The sequence below is a fragment of the Chamaea fasciata genome, unplaced genomic scaffold (genome assembly GCF_029207755.1).
Source record: "Chamaea fasciata isolate MVZ Bird 193981 ecotype frontalis unplaced genomic scaffold, bChaFas1.0.hap1 SCAF_5, whole genome shotgun sequence".
NCBI classification, from domain to species: Eukaryota; Metazoa; Chordata; class Aves; order Passeriformes; family Sylviidae; genus Chamaea; species Chamaea fasciata.
This window is the reverse complement of record NW_027094090.1, coordinates 11,448,020-11,460,496: the sequence shown is the minus strand read 5'-3', so window position 1 is coordinate 11,460,496 and position 12,477 is coordinate 11,448,020. Positions and strand designations below refer to the sequence as shown.

General features: G+C 40.1%; 1 protein-coding gene across 11 annotated transcripts in view; it reads right to left on the bottom strand.

Annotated features, from left to right (window-relative positions):
- MAGI2 (membrane associated guanylate kinase, WW and PDZ domain containing 2) overlaps positions 1–12,477 on the bottom strand; it is a 714,127-nt gene that overhangs the window by 375,845 nt on the left and 325,805 nt on the right. Inside the window, exon 1 of one of the 11 annotated variants that reach the window (XM_066182805.1) lies at positions 10,129–10,340. The exons of the other annotated variants lie outside the window; for them this stretch is intronic. The gene's annotated coding sequence lies outside the window, so the exon portion shown is untranslated. Of the gene's footprint in view, positions 1–10,128; positions 10,341–12,477 lie in introns of those variants that run through there. 11 annotated transcript variants of the gene reach the window in all.

The following is a 12,477-nucleotide window of genomic DNA, read 5'->3' as shown; positions in this document are numbered from 1 at the left end:
AGCAACATTTCAGAGAAAACTAGCTCTCCATGTTTTTAATATGCATTCCTGGGTTTAGGGAAACACTCCTAAGCATAGAATTTAAAGTAAAAAAATATGTATAAGTTTTGGCTGAAGTAAATTTTCTAGAGTGTAACAGAAGGTTTAAAACATAATGATTTAACTTAATTAAGTATAATTGTAAAATGAAGGTGATACTTAATTCTAATCTTCCAGATGAAAGTAAGGGCCAGCACCACATTACAAGAAGTTTACAGTGCCAATGATTTAGAAGGAATTCATCCCTCTGCTTGGGAGGAAGGGGTGAACTCCCTCTCTTCCACTGCTAGGAAAATACTACTGATTTTGAGTTATTTCAAATTTACACCACAGTGCCTTAAAGCAGAGTATAGCTTGTAATAAAGCTTCAATGTGTTTCAGAAGTGAAGACACTTCTTCAAAGACTTTAAGATAAAGCATATGTTTTAGATTTTCATTTAACCAGGTTTTACTCAGGCTGAGCTTCAAGGAACCTGAGTGTCAAAGTGCTAGAAGGTGACTTTCTGTCAAAACCTACAGTTTTCTCTTGCTCTCATATAACATTATATCACAAAGCAGACAGGATTTTGGACCGTTTCGCTCACACTGCTGCCTCTCTGCCTTCTCTCATGAGTAGGGATGCTGTGTAGAGGCCACAATGACTGGATTTCTCCATCTTCAGCTTTCCACCCTCTTCTTCCTCAACAGCCTATGGTTCACCAGGATGCTGAAAACCTGCATAAGACGTTTTTCCCCAGTGATAACCCTGACATCAACCCTCCCCAAACTGCAGCGGGGGAGAGGAGCCCAGTACAACACACCAGACGCTGGGTCCTTCTGGAGGGAGGAAATTGCGATGGTGGGATATGGATGTTTTAGAGCAAGAGGGGAATGGCATGAGCATCAGGAGCAAGGAGGAGAGCCTGGGGTGGAAGTGAAGAACCTCATCTCCCTGAAAACCTTAACACTTGGGGAAGGAAATTTATCACTGGTTTAACTCTCCTTGGACACAATTCAGCTCACAATTATTTTTCTTTTCAAAGACATTTTTCTCCTTATTCCTCAGTTTCCATAAGGCAAAAGCATCTGTTTCTGTTAAGTAGCATGGTATGTCAGTTTTGAGTTAAACAGGAATCATAAAGAATGCCTGTGAGAGACAATAACTGTTCTTGATGTCAAGTCTTTCCACAATGGGGAACTGCTTTTAAATAACTTCTTTGAAGAATAAAATAGCTTCCTGATAATTGTTTTATTTCCATGGAGAAGTGAAGGAAAAGCTGTTGGGCTTATATTCTTTACCATGACGGCTTGAGGATGTGCATAAGGATTCCTGTTTCTGCCATCATTAATTTTAATTTTTCTTTCTCATTTTTCTTAATTTTTGTTGTTGTTGTTGCCTTCTCTATTTCTCTGTAACTTGTTGACTTTCTTTCCTTTTTGGAGCTTTATTCCAAGCCCTCTGCTCTCAGCTCCTCTCCATGCCCTGTCTTCCTCTCAGCTCGTTAAACACTTTCCCTCCCACTGACTTCTTGGTGCAGAGATAGTTGGTTACAAACCTTTGTTGACAATGGTCAATTCTCTCTGTCAGTGTAAGATGTTCACACCAAGGTTCAAGGATAGCCATTTTCAGAGAGAGGGTCAGTAATTTTAAGGGCAAACCAAGGCTGTCTCTTACAGACAACTTCACTGCACTCAAAGACAAAAATGCATTTGTTCATCGACATCTGCTTCAATCCATTCTCCCCTTACACCTTTGGTGAAGGGTGGGAGAACCATAAAAAGGATGAACAAATAGGCAAACCAAATTAATATGCAAAGGGGTAAGATGAACTCGCATTTCAAAGGCATGCCTGCAAAAACAAAGGGGGAAAAATATTCAAATATTCCCGTACCAGAGAAGAGGCGATTTGATGGAGAATACTATGATCCCAGAAGAGGAGGCACATTCTACATCAGACACCTTCCTAGATTTTTTTTTTAATTGTAATTTCCTGAAAAAGAACTTATTCTGATTTTTTTTTTAATTATTATTACTGTACTTTGCCTTTGCCAGGCATGACTCATATGGACAGAAGTGTCTTTTTCACAAATGAAACACATTTTCAGATTTACATGCTGACTTAGCCAAAACTTACAGCTTTTGACTTTTAAAGTTTTAAAGTATTTCTAATGATGGCAGGAAGGTCTGAGGTGCTTGAAGATATAAGACTCATCAACAAGGCAGCAGTAAGCTCGGGTAAAGGTATAACAAACCCGTTTTCCTCCATGACTGGGTCACCCTGTACTGAGGTGTAAAGGTCTGGTTACATACACACCACTGAGCATGTATCCATGAGAATAACACTGGAAATGACATTTCTTCTGCATTGTGTGGCCACATAAATATCAATTTGTGCTTAGAACAAGAATGTCATATCAGTTGGAAAATATCCTAGTATCTTGGTGAGCTATATTGGAAACTGAGAGGCATAAAAGGAAAGCATTACCCCACATGGCCTGGTGCTGCTACTCTATCCCAGTGTGAAAAGCAGGATGCTGGGCCAAATACCCTGCTGTTACTCCAGCTGGGGAAGCAAATTCCATATCAAACATTTAGGATATCCTACCAGTAATTTTTGTATTTGCTGTTGAGGTGAAATCTGGATTATGTGACCACATATTCTTATTACAGTGGGTAATTCATGTATACTAAGCTTTATACACAGAAGTGATTGAAAAACACAGAGTATGATAAAAACATAATGCTTGGTAGGAGGTAAGAGTGTGTTCTCTACCTTCAAGAAGTGCACCAACATTTGTAGCAATTCCTGCAGACTCAGTCACCTGATGTGGGCTGAGAACCTCAAACTGAGAATACCAGTGCTTCTTAAAAGTCATGGTCATTCCCCTGGGAGACTGTGGGAGCATGTGGGACTTTGCTATTAAAATGAAAATATGAAGAAGTAATAAACAGGACAAGAAAATATTCAAGAGCTGGTCACATTGCAGTAAACCTCTGCCAAGGACAATCTGCACCTTATCTCCTGGAGGTACAGAGCAACAAAAACTTTCTCGTGGTTCCTAGGGCAGCTGTAGGCTACACATCATTTTCCATGGACTGCTGTGGCTGTTGCCAAGAGCTGTGGCAAAGGAAGCACACTAGTATCCAGCACTGTAATGCTGAACTAGCAGATAATACCAAAGCACCTATATTTTCTTGTGCTCTCTTTTTATTTTTTTCCTGCTTGTTATCATAACTATGCCATGGAGAGTTTTCTTTGAAGCATTCTTTGAAACACAATAGACAGCATACATTATTTATCCTAATGGAATAGTGTGCAAGGCATCCTTCCCCATATCTCAGTTCCTCTGAATAACTTCAGGAGAGAACAGAGCAAGATAAAAACAGGCTACATTTTTTCAGTCAGAAAGTGATGAAACTTCACAAAAGGCAATTCTCATATGGATGAGGTTGCAAAAGTAGGAGCAGCAGGAGATAGAAAACCCAACTTTGTTTTCTCCTGTGCTACTGAGTCATTGGGGGAGCCAGGTGCAGGTACTTACAGACCGACCCACATAGGAATCCAAAAGCATTGTGTAATTAAGACAACTCATTAGGAAGGGCCCTGAGAGAACTACTATCTCTAAAAAGATGACTGACAGTTACTTCTGTTTAAAAATGATTGTGTATTTTCTCTGTCTCAGCCTCCCAATTTATTTTCACACTTACAAAGAAGCAAACCCCTATGAATTTTTTTAATAAAATTAACTACACAAATGTAAACTACTACTTGTAGGAGAGAACTGTAAACACTGGGAATTTGACTTCTTTACATATTAGCAATAAGGGGTTTTTTTTATACAGGTTCCACCATTTAAGGGGCAGAGAGCATTTACTAGTATAAATGAACACTGCTGTTATTCTGTTGGTATGAAAACAGCAGCAAACGTTTCCTCAGTTTAGTTTTGAATTCTGAGCAGAGCTCGTATTTCACACAGTAATAGTAACTTCCACGGACAGGGAGCATAATTACAGTGTCCTAGCTCCAAATGGCTGAAGGTTGTAAAGGATAATATATAGCACCTGCTGAATCTGCAGAAGGAAAAAACCTAACACAATAAAGAGCTCCCTACTGGCACACACCTCCTTTTTCAGAAGGACTTTCCAATAGTCACACAGGCAGGTGTTTTTTGATGGTTATGTCGCTGCAGTTGGTTCGACAACAGCATTTGACAGCTGCAATGACAGAATGGGAACAGACTATACCCTCAGTTATTCCAGGTTTTAAAATCCAGCCATGCAAAATCTAGGAAAGTTCGGAGTTACCGTTTCCTTTTGTGTGGCAAATTCCTCCTAGTGCTGTCTGAGGGATATAGCTACCACTCATCCCATAAGGATTTCTGGGGTGCAATGATACTTGCATTTCCACAAACTTTTCTCTTGTGTTTTCCAGAACCGCCTTGTATTTCATCATCTAAACAAGAAACACCAAAACTGCAGTCTCCTTCAGTCAGTCAGGAGCTGCAGAGGTCTGAAGACAGAGGCATGCACGCTTCCAGTTGCCACAGTCAATTATGTGATCAAAGAGTGAACAATTATGATCTGATCAAGCTTATTTATTCAGCCATCTACAATTCTCCCCAGATGTTCTAGATTTATGGAATATTCCAGGGGCTGGTGTCATAATCGAGCTTTGCTTTTAGATGTTCTTGATCCCAATCATGTGATAGAGAACCCTAATTAGTGACAAAGACACTGTTCCTCACGCCTCTTTGGATTATGTGCGCTGTTAAAATACAAAATGCTGGATTGTATCTGACTGCATAACATTACAGGGTTACCCTTCAGAATTTCTTCCAAGAAGCTAATTCTGAAGGTGAAAAATCCTTTAATGAAAGGGAACTCTGCCCTGAAGGTCCTGTGCCTCCAGAGGCAGGACCAGTTTCATTACAAATATTATCACCTCCTGGACTCATCATGGCTTTGCCGTCACAGAGATGAGTACAGTCACTCCAATAACTTCGGCCAACGTCATGAGCAATCCTGAAGATTTAAGCCAGGACCTTGGGAGAGGAGACAGATGGAGAGCAGGAGCAGCACAGGAGTGCCAAGGCTTTGTGCTCCCATCAGAGCAGGTTTCTCAGCAGATGACCAAGTCTGAAGTTACACAATCCATACCCAATTAGTCTGCTTGAATCAATCCAGACTCGAAGAGTTCCTAAATCTTTACAAACTTCCAGAAATCTTTAATTTCTGTTATCTAGGACAGACTTTTATAGCTTACATCTTCTCTGTCATCAGAAAAGCACTCTAGTGGAAATAATTCTTCAGACTGTACTTCACTGCAATTTATTTATTTGACTGGAAAGGAAAGGATAACTGAGAAAGAGAGCTTTTATTGTGATGTGTTCTCTATTGTAATGCTTCCCACATCCATGCCCATTTGTATTCCATCACCTCTGGGTTACGAGCAATTCTGTCAATGGGGATTGTCATGGCTGTAAAGACTTAACTCCTAATACCTTCAGATTAAAGAATTTTTCCCAGGCACTTTTTTTGTTGTTCATATTTTCATAAGGGATAACAGTTAGAGGGTTTAGAGGTTCAGTTGATCACTCATTATCAATCCTATTTGCTTGTTTTCTTTGCCAGGAAGATGATAAAATGTATTTAACCTGAACTCATCTGCAAGATCAGATTTTCTCTACTAAATGTTCTCTTGACTCATCTCTAGAGTGAAACTTGGGACCGATTTCAGCAGAGGCAGAACCGAGCCATAAACCCCACTCTCCTTTAGTACCATTCATATTATCATACAGGTATTCAGGATACAGATTCAAGTTATAAAAATGTCCCAAGAAAGCCACCAACTTTCATTGCTCCCTTCAGAAGTTTGAACCATGGGAATACAGGCTAAATTCTTTCTGAAAAATAATTTCCTTTTTTGTCATAGGAAGACTGATGAGATTGAGAGCATTGTATTCTGTAGGCATCTGGATATGCACCTCTGTATAACCTAGTCCCCCAGCACCAAATTCTGACTTCACCTGGACTAAAGAAAGGCCTGGTGGCAGAAATGGCTTCTCACTGTCCCAGAACATGGAGTTGGGGCAGAAGGGAAAAGTCATAGATGGTTGGTAAGGTTAAATCAAAGAAGGTTTACATAAATAAAGAAGTTTGTGGAGAGTCAGAAAAAAAGTATGAGAGGAGGAATGCAAAGAAATTAGAATTGTGACAAGAAAAAGATTGTAATGTCAGGTTAGAAGCATCTTGCGTGTTTCCAGGTGAGAGTGGTTTCCTTTTAGTTGAAAAAGTCAACCTAACCTTCCATGGTTAGAGAAAGAACAAACCCAGCCAACTTTCAGTTTACAGTTTTCAGGTAATTCTACCATTGATATATTGTTTTCTACAAAATAGTGGGCAGTCTAAACATAGGTATCCTTTGTACGGGAACACCAAAGGTCACCAAAAGAACCATCCTCCTCTTTATCTCACAGCATAATGTAGTCAGAAAACAGTTACTACAGTGATCAGAGATCTCTCTCTGAGATTTTTGTTTGGTGCTTTTATCAGACATGTGGGTCTGGGGTATGCTATATACATGAGGAAGCAATGACAGAGGAATAGGAATAGGAAAGGGGATGTTCTTACAGGGGGGGAAAAAAAAAGAAGTAAATTAGGCTGACCATACTCTTTTCTTGGCCCTATGGGCTACAATCAACTCTGTTATAGTGACATCATTTACAACAAACTTGATTTAAACTGGTTGCATTAGGGCAGCCAGGAATACTATATGGTTTTTAATGTTCTTAAGCGGATTTTTCAGTGAGAGCATGATGGTTTCTGTATAGGCATTTGCTACTGAAATGGGAAATAGGTGGGCTGTTTGATGAGTCTGTCAGCTGGAACACTGGCAATTGCTACTTGGGACTGCTTCAATGTAAATATAATTTTCTCAGACTTCAATACTCTGGGTCTGAGTCTTTTTTCCTGTTAGTATATACTAATCTATCTAATTCTTGTTACTATTTATTTTCATCACAACCAGAAGACAATCCTGACTTTAAATACATCCACAGGATGTATTGACACAGCTTTCAGAATGTGATAGTGAGAAATTTTCCTAGTGCCACCATTTTATTTCTGTTTCCCCTCCCCCCTTACAGAGGTCCAGTGTGTCACTGCTGCACCATGAGAAATTGTACATTTCCAAGCAAAGTCCCTGGGCAGTTTTCATTTTGTAATGACAATAAAAGTCAAAAGTCATGCTTAATTTCCTAAATCAGATTTTCACTGTTAAATCCCACTTTAAATAATGTTGTTGTTAATAATCACATAATCAATAGACAATGCTACTAGTTGGATGTGTGTATTTCTTTAGTTAAATTTGCTAATTTAATTTCTTCTGAAACTTTTCTGCCTGTAGTGATCTTCAATCCAGTTTTTCTTAATGTGTAAAGTTCTGAAATCTGATTTGTTCCTGTTCAGTATTAGACACCCATTTTATTCTGAATATGTACATACACACCTGAAAATCAACCTGGTTTGGCTTACCTTCCAAAACTGCAGCTGCATTCCAGTGCTTTGTAACGATGGTCACTGTGAAAAAGGCATCTGGAATCTTTCTGTCACCCAAAGCTTTTTAACCCCATTTATCTGAACATCTCTCATTGGCATTTCTGCTTGTCTGATGCTTTGCAAGATGTTTGTTTTCTTTTCCACAATCCCAGTGTGCAATTGTGTCACCTTCCATGAAGCAAGTGTTTACTACTGTCAAATTATCTACCTGCCCAGAAGGAGCAATGGGATGTGCACGCAGTGTTAAAGTTCCTTTTTTGCCCCTTTCTGGAGGTAGTGGAAGCATTTAGGTCTATGAAAATTAATCTCAAAAGACTGTAACAAGTCTCGCAAGTAACATTTGGGGGTTTTGTAAGTACTGCACACAACATGCTTTCTAAGCACCAACAAAAATAGTAGGCACTATTAAGCAGTCACAAAAAACATGGGCCACATTTTCTGGAGAGGATCCATACTACTGACAACTTCTCACAGCTACCCTTCAGACTCCTACTTGCCCTACTTTTGTGCTATGGAGCCACCTTATTTGAGGGAACATTTAAACAAGCGGTTTTCACTGGAGCGGAATTCCCAGTTGCCCCATGAATCCCCTGGCACAGATCCCTCTGGAGAAACATGGTCCCCTTCCTTGCTTCCCTGCAATCACCCCACAAGTGGACAGAGAGAGGCTGCTCCCACCTCTGGGCTGCAGCTACTGCTCAGGAACGCTGGAGGAGAGCTGCGGAATCAGCCTGAATGGCCATTCCATGTGGGGCTCTTTCCACCCAGCACACTTGTAGTATAATTAAAGGAGTGCCTCCCCTGCTCCTCCTCCCCCTCTCGCTCTTGTAGTACCTGAATGTGAACTTCTCCCTTGGATAAACAAACACTTGTACCCACACATATACTTCTGGCCTTTAAGGACTTTATTCCAGTGCCTTTTGTTAGGATTTTCAGTTTTACCTGTCATTGCCGGCTGGCATTCCTTTTTCACCTGTATCGTGGGTGGCACATTATTTAAGACACATGCTTTTCAACCCACTTACTAATTCCAGCAGAACTGGCAGAAGCTGCTTTATTAGCAGTATTTATACAACACATTTGCAATACACACTTTTAAAAATTATTTCTTCTTTGTAAGCAGTAGTATTGGCACGAGGTTCTGATTCCAGGTAAAACAACCACTGCCCACTACAGTCCCTCAGCCAGTTAAACAGTCAAAGAAAGCAAAGCCAAACAAGCTAGTCAGACATTACCAGAGAGAATGGTGATTATAACAAACAACAATACAAGTGGAAAATGCATGGCTATTCAGAAACAGTCTTTTGGGGATTGAAGAAGAGATCTGGAGCCATTTTTCACTAGGTTCACGAGAAAATGTCAGCACACAGATGCTACTGTACTGTCAGATTGCATCTTAATTTGGCCAAAGGGGACCCAGGCAGTCACCCCTTACAGACATTTTTAAAGGCCCATTACAAATCTGATTTATTGGTTGCTAAGAGTCTTCCTGCTATAGTCTGCAGATTTTGCATGACATGGAGCTGAAATCCAGTTACAGATAAATGTCTGCTTCTCTGTATGATCTAAATCCATCTAAATTCAGTATTTCTTGGGCATCGGTCAAGCCTCTCCCGGTTTGCCCACCCCCTCTCTTCCTAATACCTTTAGGCAGTTTACTTCAGAATGAAGCAGAACATTAACCTGTATAAAACTGCTAATTTGTATATAACTCTCTTGCTGCCATTAAAAAAAAAAATAAAAGGAAATGCCTTTTGTTCTAAAGAGGCAGGGAAAATTTTCAGGAACAAAAGAAATGCATCTGCCCAATAAAAGAAATGAGAAATTGCTGGGATATGTTTTAGATGTTTAGGCATGCTGGTGTTAACAACAACCATTCAAATAAAAATGCTAATTTGCTCCCGTTCTTCGATATTTTTAAAAAATCTCTTGGCTTTTTCCTCAAAAAAAAGAAGAAATTCCTTGCCTTCGGTGAAAAGCCAAAGATCATACGAGTGAAATGCATTTGGTATTGCTGAAGAAACACCATTCAAACTTGCTCTACTTGAACTGCCCATTGTTACAATTCAGACAATGTACAACAAGCACAGCTCAACTTCTAACCATGCCCACATCACAAGGATTTCAAAGTCAACAGCTCTTCCTATTTCCATAAACTCACCTCCAAAGCCTTCATTTGCAGCTTCTCTGGCAAAAATCTACTAGCATTGGAACAGTCATCTGACAATTTGTTACAGAAGCATGCCGCTCGTCCTAAAGCCTTGTATTTCGTGAAGCAACTATTCTAAACAAAGACAACATCAAAAGCTACAACAAGGATCGCTCACAGCAAGTCCAACTCAGCCTAAGTTTGGATTCAACATCTGTCTGAACACAGCAGTGCCTCCCATTTTGGTTTTGTTTTGGGGGATTAAACCCCATCTAGTCTCTTTAAGTGACCCTGCCTCAGGTTCCAGCTGTACTGCTTTACAAATCCAGAGAGAGAGAAGGAAGAAAAAAAAAAAAAAAAAAAAAAAAAAAGGCAAGAAAGAGAAGGCAGCGCCTTATCCCACCTTTCCATGGCTCTCAGCCCGTCTGTCTTCGCATGATCTGCAAACCACCTGTACTGGATCCAGCCCATTCTGGGGACGGAAATTATCTTCCCGGTAGATGTAGTCTCAGCTGTGCTTTGATTTTTCGGCACGAATGTCTAGAATCTTCTGCTTAAGCCCAGACACGGCAAACACAAAACTGCAGCTGAGCTCTTTTGTTTTCCCTCTCTCCAGGGCTGAGGCAGCGGCGCTCCCGCTCCCGCTCCCTCCGCCCCCGGCAGCGCTCGGCTCCGCCGCCGGCCCCCGCAGCCACCACCTACCCCAGCCCGAGCCGCCGCCGAGAGCCCGCCGTCAAGGGGCAGCTTCGGGGGGCGGTCAGGTGATCTTCCGGTTAAAAACCGAGAGGATGCTCGGGGATTGAGCGCACGGATCCGTGGTGGGATTCAAACTAGCCATTTACATTACAAAGCAGGCAGGGAAATAGGGCTCGCAGGAGATCATCAGGCATCCTTCTGCTTTCCAGCTCTGCGCTGGCAATCCGCACAAGAAGGTACAGCGCAAAGATATGCAATTAAACTTTTCAGTGGCAATAATCATACATACTTTGGATACCATGAAACTCCTAAATATTTAAAATTAGGGGCGTATTCCTAAATAAACATGATATTTTTTTAAGATGCTTTGCTGGTTCTGTATCCCTTTACAGATTCTTCCCAACTGTATATTTTTTTCCAAGACAATCTTTAAATATTTATGCTGAAGCCATATTTAATTTCTCATCAGCAAATAGATGGTACTCAACTAAAAAACCTCCACAATTATTAGTTCTTTATTCATATTATTATATTGCAATTCTAAGTATCTTTGATGTAAGGTCCATTATGTTTAAAACTGACTCTGAATTGCAGACTACCCAATGGCCCTGCTCCCTGGGATTACCCTGATTAAAGCTACCATACAGTGCAGGGCTTTGGAATTTAGGCTATAAAAGACTGATAGAATTCAGATTCTGTGAGAATCCTAGTTATTGCCAAGAAATACCCAAATATTGTTGCAAAAGTCAGAATTACTTGCAAATGATATGTTACAAGAAAATCTTATAGGAAAAAGACTGTGAATGTTGATAAAATACTGCATTTTAAACCTCAGTTTCCCTTTAAAAAATTCTATTATGTTCAAAGACACCACCCAAAATACTCCTATGCATTCACTGTAAAATGGTAACAAACAGGAAACATCTGCAAAACAAGGCACAAAGAGTAAAGTAGGCATCTGCATTTTATCAGTCTTTCTGAGAAACTAAATGTGTAGATGTAATGTACCATCTATTTCAGAAGAAATCTAAACCCATTTTCTTATGACCACGTTCTTAAAGACTCAGGTTAAAACCAGAAAGCCTACTCATCCATCCACCATCCACCACAGGCAATTCTAATACTTTCCAATGTTTCCAACAATACAACATTTAACCATTTACTTATGTTGTATTAACTGCGGATCTGTTCACAGACACCTCAATTTCTCTGGCACTACACACAGAATGCAGATTTCCACCTTTTACTTTCTCTACTATCGCTCTTATGATGTAAGGTAATTCTTTTGATAAGTACACAAAGGAGCAACCTGGATTTCTTTTAGGATACTGAGGGAAAAGAGTTACATGAGACATCATGGATTAACTTCACCATATTATTAGGCTATTATTATATCTACTAGACTGATACTAACAACTCTATCTTGCTCTGACTTTCAGAGACTTAAGGTTTTTAACCCTGACACATCCTTTTCAGTAATGCTCTAGTAAGAGTGCTTCATATCATTCCTATTATAGCCAAAATTTTTGCCACAGTCCATGAGCTTTAGGCAGAAGCCAAGACTGACTCTAAGGGGCCGGTAAAATTCCCATAACTATAAGATAGATAGATAGATAGATAGATAGATAGATAGATAGATATGAGGCATTATTTCAAACCAGTCTTCATGGGAAAAAATCACTCAACTTTTGTTTTGCCACATTTCATTTAATTATATATTGAAAAAAAATGTCAGAAGTGGGACACTTGTAAGCATATCCATGCAGAAAGGTATCTAACAACTACTGCACGCTGAGCACAAGAACATGTTTAAGATGATCCCAGCAGTGAAGACCATAGGAACCAACACAAGACAGGAACAAAGCAACTTCAGCTCAGTTGTCTAAGTTTCTGGTTACAGGTGGAAGTCTGCAGTTCTTTGGGGCACTCTGTGTAGCCACATGTAGTTACTCTATTAATAAATAGTTTTTTCCTTTCACCCTCTGAAGCCACAATATTGCAAGCAGAGTTGGGACATTCACTGGCTGCAATGGGTCAAATATGAGAGAGCCATCTG